Source organism: Macaca nemestrina, chromosome 10, assembly GCF_043159975.1.
Source record: "Macaca nemestrina isolate mMacNem1 chromosome 10, mMacNem.hap1, whole genome shotgun sequence".
Classification (NCBI taxonomy): Eukaryota; Metazoa; Chordata; class Mammalia; order Primates; family Cercopithecidae; genus Macaca; species Macaca nemestrina.
In genome coordinates this window covers 16,864,392-16,886,722 of record NC_092134.1, presented here as the reverse complement: position 1 = coordinate 16,886,722, position 22,331 = coordinate 16,864,392, and the positions used below count along the sequence as shown (strand labels likewise).

At 47.4% G+C, this 22,331-nt stretch overlaps 2 long non-coding RNA genes across 3 annotated transcripts in view; one reads left to right on the top strand and one right to left on the bottom strand.

Moving 5' to 3' along the window:
• The window catches only part of LOC105495266 (uncharacterized), a 38,433-nt gene extending 18,011 nt beyond the window's left edge, over window positions 1-20,422 (bottom strand). Inside the window, exons 1-3 of one of the 2 annotated variants that reach the window (XR_011608799.1) lie at window positions 20,348-20,422; window positions 3,117-3,197; window positions 2,063-2,266 (exon numbers count right to left, since the gene is read on the bottom strand). This is a non-coding gene — a long non-coding RNA (uncharacterized lncRNA). Of the gene's footprint in view, window positions 1-2,062; window positions 2,267-3,116; window positions 3,198-5,185; window positions 5,576-20,347 lie in introns of those variants that run through there. The other variant, XR_011608800.1, reaches the window with a different exon arrangement.
• LOC139356639 (uncharacterized) lies at window positions 12,551-21,596 on the top strand. Its single transcript, XR_011608798.1, has 3 exons — window positions 12,551-13,160; window positions 14,411-14,503; window positions 20,581-21,596. It is a non-coding gene; the product is annotated as an uncharacterized lncRNA (long non-coding RNA).
• The last annotated feature ends 735 nt before the right edge of the window (window positions 21,597-22,331 follow it).

Sequence of the window (22,331 nt, the reverse complement as noted above, 5' to 3'; positions counted from 1 at the left end):
GAATGATATTTTGTGATACATAAAAATGACACAAAATTTAAATTACAGCTGACCCCTGAGTTAAAATATGGGAAATAACACAGAACCTGACTTGCATCAATTTAGGCTTACAAAGGAGTCAACTGGCCTCTTGAGGCTGTTTCTCTGAGACAGGATAGGCGAATACCCAGCACTTGGGGTTGTTTTGAGGAAATGAGGGCTGAGCACCTGCACAGAAGACTCTACCTTTGCAGGGTTGACCTTTCCAGGATCAGAGGAGCCAAGCTACCACCCAGGCAGCCTGCTCTGGAAGCACAGGCGTCACTGAACCAGCTCCAATCACCAGTTCTCTTCCTATATCTCTTTGGTCTCTTTCTGCCACAGATATTCCCCACTTCTCGCTCATATTTTTCAGCAGAGTTTTTAATTACTGTCCAAGCAGCCACCACCTAGGAGTTTATCTGCTTCATTACTGTGTGACAGGGCTGTAAAACTGCAGATAACCCTGGCTCTCCGGGCAGGAGGGCCCCTGCCTTATCAGACACCATCTACAATAATTAACCATGCGGGGAAATAAAAACAAATATTGGACAACAGATGCTTCATCTGTGACCAAAAGCCCCTGACTCAACGAAAGCCAACTGGGCTCTGCCTCAATGGCTCTCACTGAAGTGTTCCTGAAAATCTCCACCCTCAGAGCTCCTGTTTTACCCACCTGTTCCCTCTGAGTAGCAACCCCCTCACATCACCGGTCTTCCAGCTTTCATCATTTGCCCTCACTCACTTTAATTTTTTTCTTTTTTTTTTTTAAGAGACAGGGCCTGGTTTTGTAACCAAGGCTGGAGTGCAGTGGCCCAATCATGGCTCACTGCAGCCTTGACCTCCTGGGCTCAAGCAATTCTTCCACCTCAGCCTCCTGAGTAGCTGGGACTACAGGCATGTGCCATCACACCCAGCTAATTAAAAAAAAACAACAACAAAACTGTAGATCAAGCCGGGCGCGGTGGCTCAAGCCTGTAATCCCAGCACTTTGGGAGGCCGAGACGGGCGGATCACAAGGTCAGGAGATCGAGACCATCCTGGCGAACACAGCGAAACCCCGTCTCTACTAAAAACACAAAAAATTAGCCGGGCGAGGTGGCGGCGCCTGTGGTCCCAGCTACTCGGGAGGCTGAGGCAGGAGAATGGCGTGAACCCGGGAGGCGGAGCTTGCAGTGAGCTGAGATCTGGCCACTGCACTCCAGCCTGGGCGACAGAGCGAGACTCCGTCTCAAAAAAAAAACAAAACAAAACAAAAAAAAACTGTAGATCAGGCGCAGTGGCTCACGCCTATAATCCCAGCACTTTGGGTGGATGAGGTGAGCAGATTACCTGAGTTCAGGAGTTCGAGACCAGCCTGGCCAACATGGTGAAACGCTGTCTCTACTAAAAATCCAAAAATTAGCCAGGCGTGGTGGTGGGTGCCTATAGTTCCAGCTACTCGGGAGGCTGAGGCACGAGAATCAGTTGAACCCGAGAGGCAGAGGTTGCAATAAGCCAAGATCACGCCACTGCACTCCAGCCTGGGAGACAGAGTGAGACTGTGTCTCAAAAAAAAAAAAAAAAAAAAAAAAAAGATTGTAGAGATGAGGTCTCACTGTGTTGCCCAGGCTGATCTTGAATTCCTGGTCTCAAGTGATCCTTCTGCCTGGGCCTCCCAAAGCTCTGGGATTATAGGCATGAGCCACCACGCCCAGCCCCCAAGCTCATCTTTGAACACTTTTTTCTTATCCCTCCCTGTCTTCTCTAGTCTAAGTCTTTCATGGCCCCCAGTCCTTCCACTTCACTCGGTTGTGTCAGACCACCAGAAGGCAAAATGCCTTCCTTGATCATAGGCTGGTTGGAGGATTAAACAAGGTAAAGTACATGAGGGATCCAGCTCGGTGCCTGACCCAAGGTGGGTGCTTGGTCAATAACTCTTAGTATCCTGTTAATAGATGTCTTAAATAGCAATGCCAAGTATTTGCAGGCGTGTCATAATTCCCAGGAGTGCAGACTATCTACAGGTCAAATGTTGTTACCCAAAATGCGATGATCATCTTACCTTACCAAAATGGTTCATAATCAACTTAGTCATCCATTCATGCAACAGTGAGGGGGCTGGGTGCGGTGGCTCTTGACTGTCATCCCAGCAACTCAGGAGGCTGAGGTGAGACCAGAGGATCATTTGAGACCAGAAGTTGGAGGTTGCAGTGAGCTGTGATGGTGCCATTGCACTCCAGCTGAGTGACCAAGGAAAAGCCTGACTCTAAAAATAAATATGTAAAATAAAATAAAATAAAGTTAAAAACATAAATCACAGCAAGGAGCTTGTGTATCACATTAAGTAATTTGGACACTTCTATAGGCATTGGAGGCATTGATGTCTTACAGTAATTTACAGAAATAGACTTACTGAAACCATGTAACTGAACATCTACTGAGCTCCAAGCACCGTTCTAGACAGTGGGGATTAAGCAGGCAACAAGAGTAACATGGTTCCTGTCCTTAGGGAGCTTAATAAAATTTAGAGGGGGAGGCTGGGCATGGTGGCCTATAATCCCAGCACTTTGGGAGGCCAAGACAGGCAGATCACCTGAGGTCAGGAGTTGAAGACCAGCCTGGCCAACATGGTGAAACCCTGTTGCTACCGAAAATACAAAAATTAGCCAGGCGTGCTGGTGGGTACCTGTAATCCCAGCTACTCTGGAGGCTGAGGCAGGAGAATCGTTTGAACCTGAGAGGTGGAGGTTGCAGTGAGCAGAGATCACGCCACTGCACTCCAGCCTGGGTGACAGAGTGTGACTGCATCACACACTCACACACACAAAACGGTTTAGAAGGGGAGCCAGGCCCAAGATGCAGGGAACTTGCAGGAAAAATGAATCAGTCCAGGCAAAAGGTAAGCTCCTGGTTTCCTGGAGGAACAGCTTAAGCTCCCCGGCAGGATGAATGGGAGTGGCCCAGATGCTGAGAGGAGTTCGGGCCTCCATATCCCAGTACAAGGGAATACCACAGATGTTCCTGGCAGTGTTTTGAACGTGCTGTTATACCAGAAGCTTGTTCTTAAACATAATTTAAAAGGCTTGCTGGGCTCCCGACTTTTTCCATAAACCCACCGTGTCTACATCGTGGAGGTTTTGAGTCTTGGCTGCGTGGAATGTGGATTCAATGAAGCACCTGTGCTTCAGGTTCTACATCTGAAAAATGGAGACAATAAAGACAACTCCACAGGGGTGTTAACAGAATAAAACGAAACAACATACTGAAAGCATTTGGAGGCAGTAAAAGCTGGATATTGTCATGTGTGTTTATCCTTGCCAAGTTGCCACCTCCCGCCTACTCCTCACCCACAGGCAAAAGGAGGTGAGATAGATGGTACAGAGTCCCTAAAAAAAGAAAGTTCTTTGTTTCATCTATAGCACCACTGACTTATTAATTAATATCTTTGGAGAAGAAGCTGATGCCTGCCTTTTAGCTGTTTTGACCATTGTATAGACCTTGTTAGTTAGTTACCTAATATTCATTCCCTCATTTGACTTTGCTAACAGAATGCAATTTTGCTTGGAGTAGCAATGTGCCAGCCTCGGAGGTTGGGTCAAGATGAATTTAAGCAACCTGGCCATGTGACCCAGTTTTGGCCAATGAGATCTATGCAGAAAGCTTCTGCTTTTTTGACAAATGAGTTCACAGCTGGCGTTGTCTCTGCCACCCTCTTACTGCCTTGAGTTGGGAAGGTGGAGCTGTGGCAGCCACTGTGTGATCATGAGCAAATGGTGAAATCTGAGACAGTGGTCCTGATGTGACTGGGCCACTCAACCAATACCATGATTTCTGTTTCGAGAGAAGATAGATCCTTAGCTGTTTAGCCACTGTAATGGTTTTGGTTATAGATAGTCAAATGTAATCCTGACTGGTTGAGCAGGGTTGATCACAGATCGTTCAGAGCCATGAGCACCAAACAAGGCATCAAGTCGTGGGTATCTGGAGTCTAGAGTCAGGTTACCAGGCAGGCTCAGGAACTTAGAACCCAAGTCCCCGCAGTGAGGCAAGGACTGGAATACAGGGGTGCTGAGCCCCATTGCTCAGCCAGAAACATGGTAGATGAGTTTGGAGGAGGAGGAGGAAGTGCCTCCATCTAACCTGATAGGCTGGGGCATGTTGGGGACAGAGGCATGGGTCTCCAGCGGGACAAGAAGGGCTCAAACTCCCTGACACCTGACTGGATCTGGGGTTTTCACTCCACTGCATGTCCTGCCCACTTTTTTCCTCGACAGATCTAGTGTCTTGTTCCTCTGATTCTTTCTCATGAGGCCTTATTTTTACAACCTCCCTTGGTCCACTTGCGGCTCAGAGTAAGGTAGACAGCTGATAGGGCACCAAGTTTAAAACTCCAAGGGGCTGTAGCCCCTTCTCCCTGGCCACCCTCTCCATGCATAAACATTTGCTGAGCGGGTGACTGAATGCATGAACGAGCATATCCTGCAGATTCCACCCTCTCACTATCTGTGCTAATCCATAATAATTTCTATTTGACTTTGGAATGCATTATGTAATTTGAATTCTGCAAATTTACCTTCCTAATTATGTTCTTCTTTGACTAACACAGAACTTAATTTGCACAGATTGAGTGATGGTGGGGGGAGGTTTGCTAGGTGTTGGGATCATTAGGTGGCTAATCCATACATTGGCAGTCAAGAGTTGTCTATATTGGGAAGGTCAACTAGACTGACACTTGAAGCAGGGGTGGCGCGTGTGTGTATGTGTGGGCCTGGCATCTTGCTTCTGCATTAGCCAATCTGTGAAAACTGAGTCCCATAAAAACCCTGCCTGCCAGTTTGGTCTTGGCTTAGGCTCTCTGGTCTATCCTGCCACTGTTCTGAGAGTGACATGGTAGCCCATGGTTTCAAAGGCCCAGCATTGAATTAGATTTACACCTGGCCTTGCTCAGACTTCAGGACCTCAATGCTAGCAGCTAGGTTCCCAGGTGAGTATCCTGGGTACAGGGATACTGCATTTTCCCTCCACTTGCCCAGTGCATAAAAGGATGAATGAATGGTTGGATGGATGGATGGCTGGATGGGTGGATGGATGGGTGGATGAACTCTTTATACAACAGGTTCCCAGTCTCAAATCTCAGTTCTTTAGAAATGATTGCTGTTTATTGACTCCTCTACTGTCCACCCACCTGGATCTTCACTGACTGAACCTTCTGTTGGGGCTGGGTCTGAAGTTCAACAGGACCTTGATTAACGGGCTCTACTTTGCCCTGGAAAGGATCCCAAGCTCCCAATCTGGTTGGAGATTTTTGGCCCTACGTGCCAGGGCCTGGGATGGCTGGTTCCTGGTCTTGTTCTAATGTTTAGATGTCGATGGGGCCTGGCCTGACCACGTGCCTTTAAGCTGGCAGGTCTCACCCCAGCTGCACAGTCAGCATTCAGTACAAATGAACCACTGGAACTCAACTCATTCATAGTCTTTGTCCTGAACCATTTGCTTTGACGTAGCTAGCTTGGCTTTTGTTCCTACTGTCTTCTAGGTATCTTGGCTCCCACCCCTATATTAACCGTCGGACTGATTTATGATTCCACGCCATTGGCTGTGATCTCATGGTTCCCTCCTGGACAATGGGTCACAACTCACTTCCTAACGCACAATCGTGTCACTGGGCTCTGCCTTTGCTCCTCGATGATGGTTCACTCCAATTTCTCTGAGTACATCACCTATATCTGCTTTTGATTAACATTGGCCAAATCCAGGACCCTATATCCACGGCATCTTCTAGCCTTCTCTCTCCTGGGTCTATCTGGCCTCAGGAAATAGAGCAGGATGTTCATACCGATGAATTGACTTGGAACCTTAACACCAGGTTCCCCTGATCTCTCTTGGCAACTGTTATTCATCAAACATTGATTAAATACTGACTACATGTCCAGTGCTATGCTGGGCACTAGGGATTTAATGGTGACCTGAACATAAGCAGTCATTACACTGAACCCCATTGGAGAGGCGCACATGTAAACAGCAAGTGCAATGTAGCAAGTTAAAGCCAGAACAGAAGTACCCGAGCTCTATGAACCAGCACAGCAGCTCCCAGCAAGGCAGAGTCAGAAACGGAATAAGGAAGATGAAATTGATGCCAGATACCCAATGGTTTCCAACTAGAAGGCCTAGGGAATTGTCACTGAGTTTCCTCTTGGGAAACCAGACCCACTTCCTCCTCTGGGTGGGGGGTCGGGGGTTGGCAGGGGGCTGTGGGGGAAGAGGCACTGATAGCCCAGGTCTTCCCCTGTCTTTACCAACCATAAGTGCCACATGAGCTGAGCTGATAATGAACTATGGACGGCCAGCCAGGCACTCTCCGCAGCTACCTGGGCACAGAGGAAGACCGTACCAAGCCTTACCATCTGAAAGGAGAAGGATTGCTCCAAAATGAACGCACTGTTCCTACCCCACAAGAGAGTTGGAGGAATTGCTGAACACACCATGACTGCAAAGTCTGGCCCGAGATAATGTGGAAAGGACTTTTGAAGAACTCCCTGATTCTAAGAAAAAATTAGAAGGAAGCCGTCATCTCCGTGAGATAAGGTGAAAAATCAAGACACAAATAGCTAAGAAGTCCTGGAGCAAGGCAGCGTCAGAATCAAGAGGAAAGTGGATGACACAAATTAACATGAAGGTTCGTTCCCTTCTCCTCCCCCATCACTGCTCACAGCTCACACTCAGGGCATGACACCCAGAAAAATGACCTCACCCGTTTGAACTGTGGGAAAAGAGAAAATCTAAAAGATTTTGTCATTCTGTCCAAATGATAGAATTTATTTGTTCAAAGATATTACATATACTTAAACAAAAATTTTTTTTAAGAATTTATTTGGGCAGGTTTGATGGCTCACGCCTGCAATTCCAGCACTTTGGGAGGCTGACGCAGGCGGATCACCTGAGGTCAAAAGTTTGAGACCAGCCTGGACAACATGGTGAAACCCCGTCTCTAATAAAAATACAAAATTCGCTGGGTGTGGTGGCAGGTGCCTATAATACCAGCTACTTGGGAGACTGAGGCAGGAGAATCTCTTGAACCCAGGAGGCAGAGGTTGCAGTGAACCAAGATGGTACCATTGCACTCTAGCCTGGGTGACAGAGTGAGACTCCATCTCAAAAAAAAAAAAAAAAAAAAAAAAAATTTATTTGGAAAGAATTAGTTAATTACCAAGTATAATAGCAAAGGAAGTAGTGTCAGAAAGTGGTGGAGGGGTCTATTTTAATGAATAGATGAGGCTTACTGGAGAAGAGAACATAATTGTTTTATGAAAATTATGCCTAATGTCCTCAAGAAAGTGCTTTTCCTTCCTCTTCCTGTCTGGATGGGCTCCCCTGTACCACATACTCGCTTTCTGGAGGTGGCATTCCCTCGGAACGCAAGCTGGGCAGGGCACAAGGCAAGAGACGGGCTTATCAATCAAGGAAGGTCCAAGGCTGCTTACAGTGGCTCACTCGTGTAGTCCTAGCACCTTGGGAGGCCAAGGAGGGCCGATCACTTGAGCTAAGGAGTTTAAGACCAGCCTGGCAACATGGCGAGACCCAGTCTCTACAAAAAATACAAAAATTAGCTGGACATGGTGTCACGTGCCTTTAGTTCCAACTGTTCGGGAGGCTGATGTGGGAGGATTGATTGAGCCCAGGGGGTGGAGCCTGCAGTGAGTTGTGATTGAGCCACTGCACTCCAGCCTGGGCAACAGAATGAGACTCTGTCTCCAAATAAATAAATAAAAGAAGGTCCAAAAATACGATCTTAATGATACTTGGTATGTTGTTTATTTCTTTGTCAAAACCTTTTGTGTTAGCCATCGTTCTCCTAGAAACAGAGACTAAAAAGAAATTTAAAGCAGAAAGGATTTATTAGAAGAAAGGTCTGTGGGAGAAGCAGGGAGGGAGACAGAGAAAGTGAGGAGGGCCACACAATCCCAAATGAAGGGGAGAGGAAAGGAAGTTGGGTGGGGGCCTGGAGCAGTGGCTCACACCTGTAATCCCAGCAATTTGGGAGGCCGAGGTGAGTGGATCACTTGAGGCCAGGAGTTCGAGACCAGCCCGGCCAACACGGAGAAACCCCCATTTCTAATAAAAATACAAAAATCAGCCAGGTGTGGTGGCGCAGGTCTGTCATCCCAGCTACTTGGGAGGCTGAGGCAGGAGAATTACTTGAACCTCGGAGACAGAGGTTACAATGAGCTGAGATCACGCCGCTGCACTCCAGCCTGGATGTCAGAGTGAGACCGTCTAGAAGGAAGGAAGGAAGGAAGGAAGGAAGGACGGAAGGAAGGAAGGAAAGGAAGGAAGGAAGGAAGGAAGGAAGGAAGGAAGGAAAGGAGAGAGGAAGGAAGGAAGGAAGGAAGGAAGGAAGGAAGGAAGGAAGGAAGGAAGGAAGGAAAGGAAGGAAGGAAGGAAAGGAAGGAAGGAAGGAAAGAAGGAAAGAAGGAAGGAAGGAAGGGAAGGACAAGTTGGGTGGGATCTAGTTTATGATGGGTAAACAAAAAATTTTTTTAAAAAGAAGAAATTTGGATGGGAGTGTCCTGGCCTCCCATGCAGTCTAAGGAAGGTTTGGGAAGGCTCTTGGAGAATTCTCAAGCTCAAGTCATCATCGGAGGAGCCCTGCACCTCCCATGAACAGGCTGCCTTAGTGTCTCTGAGGTGTTCAGTTGATGGCTGAGAGCCGCAGAATTGGGATGGCAAAGCCAGCGTCTGGGGCCCTTGGTCTATTATAGGCTGTATTACTCAGGGTTCTCCAGAGAAACAGAACCGATAGGGAATGTGTAGACATAGAGAAAGATATTTATTATGGGGGATTGGCTCACACAATGATGAAGACTGAGAAGTCCCACAGTCTGCCATCTGCAAGCTGAAGACCCAGGAAAACAGGTGGTATAGTTCCAGTCCAACAAAGCCCGGAGGCCTGAGAACCAGGGAAACCAATGGCATAGGTCCCAGTCTGAATCCTAAGTCCCCCAAACCAGGAGTGCTGATGCCTGAGGGCAAGAGATGATGCTCCAGCTCAAGCAGAGACAGCGAATTCACGCTTCCTAAACCTTTTTGTTCCATTTGGGCTCTCAATGGATGGCATGATGCTCACCTGAATTGGTGAAGGCAAACATTATTCAGATTCAAATGGTAATCTCTTCTGGAAATACCCTCATGGACATACCTAGAAATAATGTTTTACCAGCCATCTGGGCATCCCTTAACCTAGTCCAGTAGACACATAAAATTAATCATCACACATGGAAGTCTGATCACTCCACATCTCTTCATAGTGATGGTGGCTCCAGTTTCCAGTCCAACTAAGTGTACGTGTTAGGAGGTTTCTGCACAGCTTTTGGGTGTGGTAGGCAATCGAAGAGATCAAGTTTGCATGCTGGAATATTTCAGTTGCTGAGATATTTCAATGGTTTGTGAAGACCATGGGGAAATAAACATTTAAAATTAAAAGTGACTTGGAAAATCAAGGCAGAGTTTCTCAGCAGTAGTCCCCTGTTGACAGAAATATTTGGGACACTTGTTACAATTTCTTTATTTCTGCCCAGACTTATTTAATCAAACCTTGGAGGTGAGAACCAGAGCTCTAATACACACCAATGCTATATTTATAGTTAGCATCAAAGTAAAGGGAAGTTTGAGGTGATTTACACCAAATCCAAACTCAATGATATCCGAGTAAGTGAAATTTGACTCTATTTTAATATTGCAATCTCCCTACATTTTTCTTGCCACTGATAGCTACATCTACCCTTTTGCTTTAAATTCCTTCTATTTTCCAATCCCTTCTGTCAGACACCGAAAAAAAAAATGGTTACAATATTCTTAGAAAACTGTGCTTCAGAGAAAGCAGCGAGGTTACTCAATTGTTTCTCCTCTGTTAATTTGAGAATCTTAAATTATGCATGTTATTTTGCACACATTTGCATGTTCAATTCACAAGCCTGAGTTATTCGTCTACAAGATAAAACCAAGCATAGTAATTCAAGTAACCTGTGTCTGATTTCTCTTCACCCAAATTTCAGGGCTAATCGAGTTGCAGTTAAAGAATGGATAATTAAATCACTTGGGAAGCGCAGGGGAGTGCTGGTGGATAGGAAAGATGGGGTTACTGAGCCAACTCCTGCCTCCATCCCGTCTGGATTGCCAATTCTTTCTCCTTCCATGCCCTGCTGGATTTCATAACCTCCACGAGGCCCCTTTCCCAGAACGGACTCACTGTCCTGGTTACAACCCTTAAATGTAGCTGGGCAGGAAGGCCAGGAGTGGAGTTTGTCCTCTGCCTGGGGTGGATAACCTTGAACATAAAGAAACCACCACAATACAAATGGCCCTGAAATCTGAACCAATGCCACCGCAATATGCAGATGAGAAAGTCAGAACCATTCATCCATTGGCTGACTGCCGGCCTGACGTCACAATGGCCCAGCCCAGCGTGGCCAGAAGTGCTGTGGGCAAGTTTCTGGACAAGTTGAAAGGCTTGTGTGTGTGGGTGCGTGGGGGGTGTGTGTGTGGTGGCGGGGGAGGGGTCTTTTTTTTTTTTTTTTTAATCAGCTGGTGCTGGTTTCCTGCATTTCCTGTGTTAGAGGGGGGAAAAAGGTGTTTTTGTACAGCAAGAACTGATGAACTCAGGGCTGAAGGGCATTTTGTTCTCTGTGGCAGCTCTATCCCTTTCCTTAGAGGAGATCTATGTTAGAAACAAAAATGTCATAGGGGAAGGCTGTGAATTCTAAATGAACTGTGGGGACCTCACGAACCTCTTCAGCTTAGTGGTTTCCAGGAAGCCCCAGGCTGAGCCAAACTTTGTGACTTAGCTGGTGTGAGTCTTTGGCTGTGATCTTGACCACAAACGTCAAGATATGCAGGCATGGGAGGCTGGGGGCCTTTTTTATTTTTCTCTACTTCACTTTGCCAGGTTCAAGGCAAAGACAGAATCCAGTCCTCTGATTTGTGAACTTCTGACGATCCCTCGCCCTCAATGTGCTGGTGGTAGGAAAATGTCCTCTTTTCTTTTCTCTTTTCTTTTCTTTTTTTCTTTCTCTTTCTCTTTCTTTCTTTCTCCCTCCCTGCCTTCCCTCCCTCCCTCCTTTTCTTTCTTTCTTTCTCTCTCTCCCTTCCTTCCTTCCTTCCTTCCTTCCTTCCTTCCTTCCTTCCTTCCTTCCTTCCTTCCTTCCTTCCTTCCTTCCTCCCTCCCTCCCTCCCTCCCTCCCTCCCTCCTCCCTCCCTCCCTCCCTCCTCCCTCCTCCCTTCCTTCCTTCCTTCTTTCTTTTTTTTTTCTTGGAGTCTCGCTCTGTCGCCCAAGCTGGAGTGCAGTGGCCGGATCTCTGCTCACTGCAAGCTCCACCTCCCGGGTTCACGCCCTTCTCCTGCCTCAGCCTCCCGAGTAGCTCGACTACAGGCGCCCGCCACCACGCCTGGCTAATTTTTTTTTTTTCGTATTTTTGAAGACACGGGGTTTTACCGTGTTAGGCAGGTGGTCTCAATCTCCTGGCCTCGTGATCCGCCCACCTCGGCCTCCCAAAGTGCTGGGATTACAGGCGTGAGCCACCGCGCCCAGTCTTTTCTTTATCTCTCGCTCTCGCTCTCCCTCCCTCCCTCCCTCTCTTCCTTCCTTCCTTCCTTTCTTTTTTCTCCTGACAGAGTCTTGCTTTATCACCCAGGCTGGAGTGCAGTGGCACAATCTCAGCTCACTGCAACCTCCACCTCCCAGGTTCAAGCCATTCTCCTGCCTCAGTCTTCCAAGTAGCTGGAATTACAGGTACCCACCATCATGCCTGGCTAATTTTTGTATTTTTAGTAGAGATGGGATTTCACTATGTTGGCCAGGCTGGTCTCAAACTCCTGACCTCAGGTGATCCACCCACCTTGGCCTCCCAGAGTGCTGGGATTACAGGTGTGAGCCATCGCACCCTACCTAGAGAGAGATAGATTTCTTATGATGTTATTTGAGCACCTGGATCCAGCTGGACCTGAAACTACAACTCCTGCACATTTTTGTTAATGGAGCCAATACATTTACATTTTGATGTAAATTGGATTGAGCTGAATTTCTGTAAAGTCAGTAAAAGAGTTCTCGCTCATACCTCCAACTTCCCCTGGGCCCCTCACTGTGTGGTTTCTTACTAGTTTCTTCTGCTTCTGTCATAGTTGGTGGGGGAGGGAAAGAGTCTATGTGATGGCATGTGGGTGATAGATAGGGGAGTTGAGTCATGGTGGAGTACAGCCCAGGGATCAACCTAAGGAGACTGGGGTCGGATAGGACTGGGCAACGAATATCCTCTTTTGAGCCTCAGTGCTCCCATCTGTAACATGGGAAGAGAGACAGTCCTTCCCTCTTAGGGTTGTCTGCAGGTGGGATGTAGTGTCTGGGGCATAATAAGTGCTCAAGAAAAAGTGGCTAGTAGATAGTCCTAGATGGGGTCTTCTCCAGGCCTCCGGTGCAATGTAGGGACAATGGAGGGGAAGGGAAGGTTTTTAAAACCTTCCCTGGGGTTTGTAACCAACAACTCTGGGCCTCTGTTGTCACTGCCAACCACAAGCACCTGCTGAGCAAACGGCATGCACCTGTCACCCGTCACTCCGAGAAGGGGCTCCAATCCAGCCAGAGCAGGCAGCCTCTATTCTAGGCCAGATCCTGGCTGTGTGCAGCGTCTGTGAGCTCGCCCACCTGTTCTGAAACCCAGCTGGGCTCCAGTCTCTGCCTGTCCCACCTCCCACCCCCAGCTTCCTTCCTGGAGCAAACGTTGATCCGACGCTTTTCATGTCCCAGGACTGTGCTAGGAACCACAGGGATGCAAGGGCAGAAACCCAAGTTAGTGAGTTTCATACTTTGTGCCATGCTGTGTGCCCAGGGTAGGCATTGCATATGCTTGTCTCAGCCACACAAAGCCTGAGAGGTGTGCTAAACACACCCGTTTTATAGAGGCTCAGACTGAAAGCACTGCTTGGTGAAGGTGGTGGAGTTGATACAAACACTGTGTGTTTCTTTTCTTTTCTTTTTTCTTTTTCGAGACAAGGTCTTGCTCTGTTGCCCAGGGTGGAATGCAGTAGTGTGATCTAGGCTCACTGCAACCTCAAATTCCTGGGTTCAAGTGATTGTCCTGCCTCAGCCTCCTGAGTACCTGGAACTACAGGTATGTGGCACCACACTCGGTTGATTTTTAAATTTTTGGAGATGGGGTCTCATTAGGTTGCCCAGGCTGGTCTCAAACTCCAGGCCTCAAGCAATTATCCCACCTCTGCCTCCCAAAAAGCTAGGATTACAGGCGTGAGCCACCGTGCCTGGCCTTGTGTGTTTCTTCAAAGCCCATACTCTTTAATATGCTGCCTGTTACAATAAAGATTACATTGTGAAATGCTGTTACATTTAAAAACCTAGTGCGTAGCTGCCTGAGGTGACTCATGCCTGTAATCTCAGCTATTTGGGAGGTTGAGGTGGGAAGATTGCTTGAGCCCAGGAGTTCGAGGCTGCAATGAGCTATAATTGAGCCACTGCACTCCAACCTGGGTGACAGAGTTAGGCCTTGATTAAAAAAAAACAAAAAAACAACATAGTGCCTAGTACATAGTAAATGCCAATAAATAGTAGATATAAATCGTACTTGGATTCTAGCTCTCACATAGCCACGGTATGTAGAGTAGGGAGTATGTAGATGTTAATACATCTACATGGTATATAGATACATTAACAACTGACTCAAAAACAGAAGGCAGGGCTGGGTGCGGTGGCTCACACCTGTAAGCCCAGCACTTTGGGATGCAGAGGCGGGCGAATCTTGAGGTCAGGAGATCGAGACCATCCTGGCTAACACGGTGAAACACTGTCTCTACTAAAAATACAAAAAATTAGCTGGGCGTGGTGGTGGGCACCTGTAGTCCCAGCTACTCGGGAGGCTGAGGCAGGAGAATGGCGTGAACCCGGGAGGCGGAATTTGCAGTGAGCTGAGATCGTGCCACTGCACTCCAGCCTGGGTGACAGAGCAAGACTCCGTCTCAAAAAAAAAAAAAAAAAAAAAAAAAAAAACAGAAAGCAGAAAGCAGAGCTGTGCAATAGACATAGACTGTGTGAACCACATATGTAATGAAACATTTTCTAGCAGCCACATTAAAAAGAAACAGGTGAAATTAATTCTTACATTTTATTTAGCCCAATATTCCTCAAATATTATAATGCTAACATGTAATCAATATAAAACTATTATTATTATTATTATTATTATTGAGACAGGGTCTCATTTTGTCACCCAGGCTGGAGTGCAGTGGTGTAATCACAGCTCACTGCAGTCTTGACCTCCTGGGCGCAGTCCTCCCACATCAGCCTCCTGAGTAGCTGGGACTACAAGAATGCATTACCATGCTCAGCTAATTTCTGTGTCTTTTGTAGAGACAGGATTTTGCCATGTTGCCCAGGCTGGTCTCGAACTCCAGGGCTTAAGTGAGCTGCCTGCCTCGGCCTCCCAAAGTGCTGAGAATACAGGTATGAATCACCACACTTTGCATTAAAACAAATTTTTTCTGCTTTTTTGTTTTGTTTGTTTGTTTGTTTGTTTGTTTGTTTTTTTGAGACAGAGTCTCGCTTAGTCGCCCAGGCTGGAGTGCAGTGGCGCGATCTCGGCTCACTGCAAGCTCCGCCTCCCGGGTTCACGCCATTCTCCTGCCTCAGCCTCCCGAGTAGCTGGGACTACAGGCGCCCGCCGCCTCGCCCGGCTAATTTTTTGCATTTTTAGTAGAGACGGGGTTTCACAGTGTTAGCCAGGATGGTCTCGATCTCCTGACCTTGTGATCCGCCCGCCTCGGCCTCCCAAAGTGCTGGGATTACAGGCGTGAGCCACCGCGCCCGGCCTGTTTTTGTTTTTTTGAGACAGAGAGTCTCACTCTGTTGTCCAGGCTGGAGTGCCATGACCTTGATCTTGGCTCACTGCAACCTCTACCTCCCGAGTTCAAGTGATTCTCCTGCCTCAGCCTCCTGAGTAGCTGGGATTACAGGCGTGTGCCACCACACCTGGCTAATTTTTGTATTTTTAGTAGAGACAGGGTTTCACCATGTTGTCCAGGCTGGTCTCGAACTCCTGACCTCAAGTGATCTGCCTGCCTCAGCCTCCCAAAGTGCTGGGATTACAGGCGTGAGCCGCTGTGTCTGGCCAAAAAAAAAAGTATTATTACTATTTTATTTATTTATTTTTGAGACGGAATTTCACCTTGTTGCCCAAGTTGGAGTGCAATGGTGTGATCTCTGCTCACTGCAATCTCCGCCTCCCGGGTTCAAGCGATTCTCCTGTCTCAGGCTCCAGAGTAGCTGGGATTACAGGCATGCGCCACCACACTTGGTTAATTTTTGTATTTTTAGTAGAGATGGAGTTTCATCATATTGGTCAGGCTGGTCTCGAACTCTTGACCTCAGGTGATCCTCCCGCCTTGGCCTCCTAAAGTGCTGGGATTACAGGCGTGAGCCACTGCGCCCAGTCAAAAAAAAAAAATTATTTATAAGACATTTTACATTCTTTTTTTTTCAGACGAAGTCTTTGAAATCTCTATGTAATATAGAGCATCCCAATTCAGGTGCTAAATTTTTATCAGAAATACTTAACCTGTATTTAGATCTCATAAAATTTATGGTTGAATAAATTCAAGTGTAATTTGCATACCCAAGGTGCTCCAAGCAAAGTTTTCCAATAATTGAATGCAGTATTAGTTTTATAGCTTAAATATAAAGGTAAATAAAATTAAAAATTCAGTTACACAGTCCCACTTGCCACATTTCAGTGCCCAATAGCCATATTTGGCCATGGTGTTAAGCAGGGTGGTAGAAAGGACGCCTGTGAGGTAGAGGTTTCCAGGTGCGACTTCAGGGGTTGATATTTAGTGGGGAGAAAATACATGTCAAAACACATGGACAAAAAGAGGCAAATTCTGCAGTTGCCTACCCAATATCTGTAACCCCTTTTCCTTAGCGACTCAATTTAGATTTTTGTTAGGAGTAGCAATAGACCAAATTAAAAAAAAAAAAAAAAAAAAAAAAGAGGCCAGGCGCAGTGGCTCACGCCTATAATCCCAGCACAGCCGAGGTGAGCAGATCATCTGAGGTCAGGAGTTCAAGACCAGCCTGGCTAACATGGTGAAAACCCATTTCTACTAAAAATACAAAAAATTAGGTGGGCATGGTGGTGCACGTCTGTAATCCCAGCTACTCAGGAGGCTGAGGCAGGAGAATTGCTTGAACCTGGGAGGCGGAGGTTGCAGTGAGCTGAGATCGCACCATTGCACTCCAGCTTGGGGCAACAAAAGCGAAACTCAAAAAAAAAAAAAAAGAAAGAAAGAAAGAAAAACCACATTTGTGAGCTTCCTTTACAGATAGTGTTCCTAAGCCATCTCTTACTAATAGTCACTGGGAAGGCTGGACACAGTGTCTCACGCCTGTAATCCCAGCACTTTGGGAAGACCAAGGGAGGACAGATGACTTGAGTTCAGGAGTTCGAGACCAGCCTGGCCAACATGGTAAAACCCCGTCTCTAGTAAAAATACAAAAATTAGCCAGGCGTGGTGGTGGGCTCCTGTAATCCCAGCTACTTGGGAGGCTGAGGCAGGAGAATTGCTTGAACCTGGAAGGTGGAGGTTGCAGTGAGTCAAGAGGGTGTCATTGCACTCAGCCTGGGCGACAGAGTGACACTCAAAAAAAAAAAAAAAAAAAAAAAAAAACTAAGTGGGAAGTAGTTGGGTGGAGCTTCCAGGAAAGCACTTTAAAGAATGGGGCTGACTCACCTGAGATACCCTTTTGCCCTCCCTTCTTCCTTCTCCTTTGTGCCTGGAATGAAGACATGATGGCTCGAGTTACAGTAGTAATTGTGTGACCTTCGTCACTGAAACCATGCTCTAAGGATACCAGAGCGGAAAGTCAGAATGAACATGGGATATTGATGACCTGGAGGACATGTCAACCTGGACTTCTTTTTTTTTTTTTTAAGGTTTCTTTTTTAAGAAAAGAAACCTTTACCTTGTTTAAACCACTGTTATTTCAGTTCCCTGTTACTAGAAGTTAAGCACAATTCCTAACTGATACGAAAGTGTGCAAGTGTCAAAAAAGAAGTGAATAGTTTGGTGTGACTGGTATTATATCTGATAAACCATCCTAGGAAAAGCATTTGTTTATTATTTGCTTATTGAATACTGCTTGCAGGGCTTGTAAAGTATAACGTATGTAATCAGCACCGCTTTCACATTTTATAGATAAGGAAACTGAGACAGAAGTTAAGCAACTCGGTCACGGTCCCAAAGCTAACAAGCAGCGAATGTGGCCGGGCGTGGTGGCTCACGCCTATAGTCCCAGCACTTTGGGAGGCTGAGGCAGGTGGATCACATGAGGTCAGGAGTTCGAGATCAGCCTGGCTAATATGGTAAAACCCCATCTTTACTAAAAATACAAAAATTAGCCGGGTATGATGGCACACAACCATGGTCCCAGCTACTCGGGAGGCTAAAGCAGGAGAATCGCTTGAACCTGCAAGGCAGAGGCTGCAGTGAGCCGAGATCGTGCTACTGCACTCCAGCTTGGGCAACAGAGCGAGACTGTCTCAAAAACAAAACAAAACAAAAACAACAAAAAACCCAAGTAGTGAATGTGGGCTTCCAGTCCAGGCAGTTTGACCAAAGGGCCGCTGTCTTAAGTGGAAGTCGAGGAATTATGGCTGAATAATGTGAAGGAATTTGAACTGGGTTCAGACACGTGGACCTTGGCCTGGATGTCCCAATCTCACTTGCCTGGTGTCCTCAGGCCCCTGTGGGTTTCCAAACACCGATTTCAGCTCATCTACTTAGGTGTGCCACACCAGTGGTACACCAATGTGACTGCACCAATGTGACTGCAATTGTGTGTGTGCCATTGTGCGTCACACCAATGCGACCGAGCTCTAGACTGTGGGCCATTCTCCTGGGATTTGCCTCCACACCCCTTCCCCTTCATGATACGCTAACTGGCCTTGTCGAGGTGGCCTGTTGGCTGCACACTGTATTCTGCACATTGCTGGAACCGGTGCCAGCTCTCCTGCTTCCCCGCAAGCTGTTTGGTCCAGCAGGGAGCTTCCTCGTTTTTGCTCTGAGTGCAGTGGCTTTCCCGGGGGGCCCGCAGCAGAAAGGACTGGAGTCGGTCTTGTCTGAGCCATTGTTCAGTTGGTAGGCATCCGTATGCCATGCTGGGCGTTCACAGCTGGCGTCTATTCTGATGGACCAGTGGCCATGCTGTGCTGGTTATTAAAGAGTTGGAATATTACCCCAGCCTGAGTTGTAAACTCTGTGTCTTAGCATTTATTTATTTATTTATTTATTTATTTATTTTTTATTTTTTATTTTTTTTGAGACAGAGTCTCGCTCTGTCGCCCAGGCTGGAGTGCAATGGCGCGATCTCGGCTCACTGCAAGCTCCGCCTCCCGGGTTCACGCCATTCTTCTGCCTCAGCCTCCCGAGTAGCTGGGACTACAGGCACCCACAACCGCGCCCGGCTAATTTTTTGTATTTTTAGTAGAGACGGGGTTTCACCGTGGTCTCGATCTCCTGACCTTGTGATCCGCCCGCCTCGGCCTCCCAAAGTGCTGGGATTACAGGCGTGAGCCACCGCGCCCGGCGTGTCTTAGCATTTATATGATCGTGGGCAATACACTTTACTTCTTAGTTTTAATGTACTCATCTATAAAATGGGAATATAACACATCCAGGGGTTACAAAGAGCAAAATCAGAGCATGTTTGCAAAGGACTTAGCAGTGCACCTAGCTCCCTGACTGTGCTTGGTAGCTGGTAGGAACTATTATTTTGCTAGCGACATCTTGTATCTCAAGTGTGGGCAGGTCAGAGCTCTTGCTTCCTAGATTGACTGTGAAGGGTGAGGAACAGCCTTGACATTGAAAAACCGCAGGCTATTGGCTCTAAACTTTGGTCTGGTATAATGGAAGGAACATCAGTCTTGGATTTAGGTATTCTGGGGTCTGGTTCTAACTTAGGCTGCTGATGTGGGACAGTCCCTTGGGAGCTGTGAGTGAGAGGACATGGGACAAAGTCCCATGGGGTCGAGTAGGCTGTGCAAATGGGAGAAACTGAGCAACCGGGGACTCGGGATTCAGATACTAGGAGAAGGCAGAGGTAGCGGGCATGGGACCTGCGGATGGGGAACATTCTCTTTTAGAGACGGGGTCTTGCTCTGTGGCCCGGGGTAGAGTGCAGTGGCAGTATCACAGCTCACTGTAGCCTCAAGCTCCTAAGCTCAAGTGAAAGCCCAGCCAACTTTTTATTTTTAGTTTTCGTAGAGATGGGGTTTCACTATGTTGTCCAGGGTGGTCTTGAACTCCTGGGGTCAAGTGATCCTCCCACCTCAGCCTTCCAAAATACTGGGATTACAGGAGTGAGCCACTGAGCCCAGCCAAAGGGTCCTCTCTCTCTCTCTGTCTCTCTCCCTTTTTGAGATGGAGTCTTGCTCTGTCACCCAGGCTGGAGTGCAGTGGCACAATCTTGGCTCACTACAACCTCTGCTTCCCAGGCTCAAGCAATTCTCCTGCCTCAACTTCCCCAGTAGCTGGGACCACAGATGTCTGCCCACCACACCCGGCTAATTTGGTATTACTAATAGAGATGGGGTTTCACCATGTTGGCCAGGCTGGTCTCAAACTCCTGACCTCGTGATCCACCCACCTCAGCCTCCCAAAGTGCTGGGATTACAGGCATGAGTCACCACACCCGGCCCCCAACGGTCCTCTCTTAAAGGAGGACAGTTCTGGAAGCCTGGGGTGGCTCCTGACAACTTTGTGAAGGGGAGGGAAATAGAAATAAACATCTATTAAGTTCCTACTATGAGCCAAACTCTGTCTATGTATTATCTTAATTTTTATAAAAGAGTTCAAGAAAGGTTTTTTTTTTTTTGAGACAGAGTCTCGCTCTGTCACTAGGCTAGAGTATAGCAGCGTGATCTCGGCTCACTGCAATCTCCACGTCCCGGGTTCAAGCAATTCTGTCTCAGACTCCCGAGTAGCTGGGACTACAGGCACACACCACCATGCCCAGCTAATTTTTGTATTTTCAGTAGAGACAAGGTTTCACCACGTTGGCAAGGATGGTGTCGATCTCTTGACCTCGTGATCCACCCGCCTTGGCCTCCCAAAGTGCTGATTTTATCCCCATATTATAGAAGAGGAGATTGAGGCCTAGAGACAGAAGTGATTTGTGCAAGGGCCGCATTGCTGGGAGGCAGCAGAGGAGCCAGAATTCAAATGCAGGCCTGACTGTCCATGGAGTATCTTTTTAGTTTCTTGAAAAATACCAATGTTTGCCCCTCAGGGTTACCTCCTGCCTCTGTTGTGCCTCTGCCTGACGTTTCCTCTGCATCCTCCGAGTGCTTCCCAGGATGGCTTCTTCTTGCCCTGCTGGTCTCTGTTTAAACATTGACCTTTGAGGAGGCCTTCCCTGACCCCTCCTCCCCCCGCCGCACCTACCAGCGTAATTCTGGCTCTTTGAGTGGTTCACTGCGTCACAAGTCACAATCACTTATTAACTTTTTGTTTGCTTCTTTTATCTAGACAAGGGCTTTACTTTCAAGGAGCTCACATTCAAATGGGGCAGAAAGGCACTGAACCCAGAAACGAATAATTATCTAGGATGGTGGTAAGTGGTGAGAAGAAAATAAAACAAGGCAACAGGAGAGAAAGTGATGGAGGGAAGCAGAATGCAGACGGGATGATCAATGAAGGCTTCTCTAGGAGGTGATGTTTTTGATGAGATCTGACAATTGAGGAGAAAGTTGTCTGAAAATCCAGGGAAATGGCCGGGCATGGTAGGTCACTCTGTAATCCCAGCACTTTGGGAGGCTGGGACAGGCTGATCGCTTGAGGTCAGGAGTTTGAGACCAGCCTGGCCAACATGGTGAAACCCCATCTCTATTAAAAATACAAAAAATTAGCCGGGCGTGGTGGCAGGTGCCTGTAATCCCAGCTACTCGGGAGGCGGAGACAGGAGAATCGCTTAAACCTGGGAGGCAGAGGTTACAGTGAGCTGAGATCTCACCACTGCACTCCAGCCTGGGCAACAAGAGTGAAACTGCATCTCAAAAAAAAAAAGAAAAGAAAAGAAAAGAAAATTCAGAGAAAAGGTATTCCAGGCAGATGGAACAGCCTGTGGAAAGGCCCTGGGGTACAAATGAGTTTTGTGTGTTCAAGAGACAGACAGAAAGGCCAGAGGCCATGTCAAATAAGGCCTTAGAGGCTGAGATAAGGAGTTGGTTCATTGCTTATGGTTTGCCTCGTAATTAAACTGTGAGCTCCATGAGGACAGGAACCTAGTCCGTCTTATTCACCACTGGGTTCCCAGACTCTAGCCTTTGGCACATGGCAGGTACTCAACTGAGCCAATAAATGCACGTGTCACCACATTGCCTCCTACACTCCTGCTACATTCCCGTGTGGTTTTTGAGCATTTCTCATGCCTGGCCTTCCTGTCTTCGCTGTGGCGTCTCATTCATTCCAAACCCTAGTTCTGAGAATGCGTCCTAACCCTGTGAGCTCATCAACTCACAAAAGCTCCAGGGTCTACTTCCAGGGAGAGCTGCATCTTTTTTTTTAATTTTAAATTTTTTTTTTTTTTTTTTTTGAAACAGAGTCTCACTCTGTCGCCCAGGCTGGAGTGCAGTGGCGCGATCTCAGCTCCCTGCAATCTCCACCCTCCTGGGTTCAAATGATTCTCCTGCCTCAGCCTCCCAAGTAACTGGGACTACGGGCGTGCACTGCTACACTCGGCTAATTTTTTTGTATTTTTGTGGAGACAGGGTTTCACCATGTCGGTCAAGCCGATCTCATATTCCTGACCTCAAGTGATTCGCCCACCTCTCCCTCCCAAAATGCTGAGATTATAGGAGTAAGCCCCTGAGCCCGGCCAAGAGCTGCATTTGAAAAGCACATTTCACAGGGGTCCGCAAAACTTTATGGCATCAAATGGTGGAGTTCCAGGCCCACGTGTCTGTGCTCACATGCACGTATATACCTCAAGGTCCTAGGGTCCCCTCAGACCCATGCAAGAAAGCTGCCCTGACCCACCAGCTGTTAGGAAACTGGGTCACATCAGTAATTCTATGACTTGCCCTACCAGTGCCCGAGGGAGTGGGAAGTTAATCAGCTTTGCTGGAAAAGGCCTGTGAAATGTCAGGAACTCTGTGGTCTGAGAACCACCTAAACTCACAGTACAGTTTGCATTCCAGCCCCAGCCCGGGCTCACTCCACCAGATCTCACACCTGCTCACGGCATTATGTGACATTTACAAACAGTGGACACTCGTGGG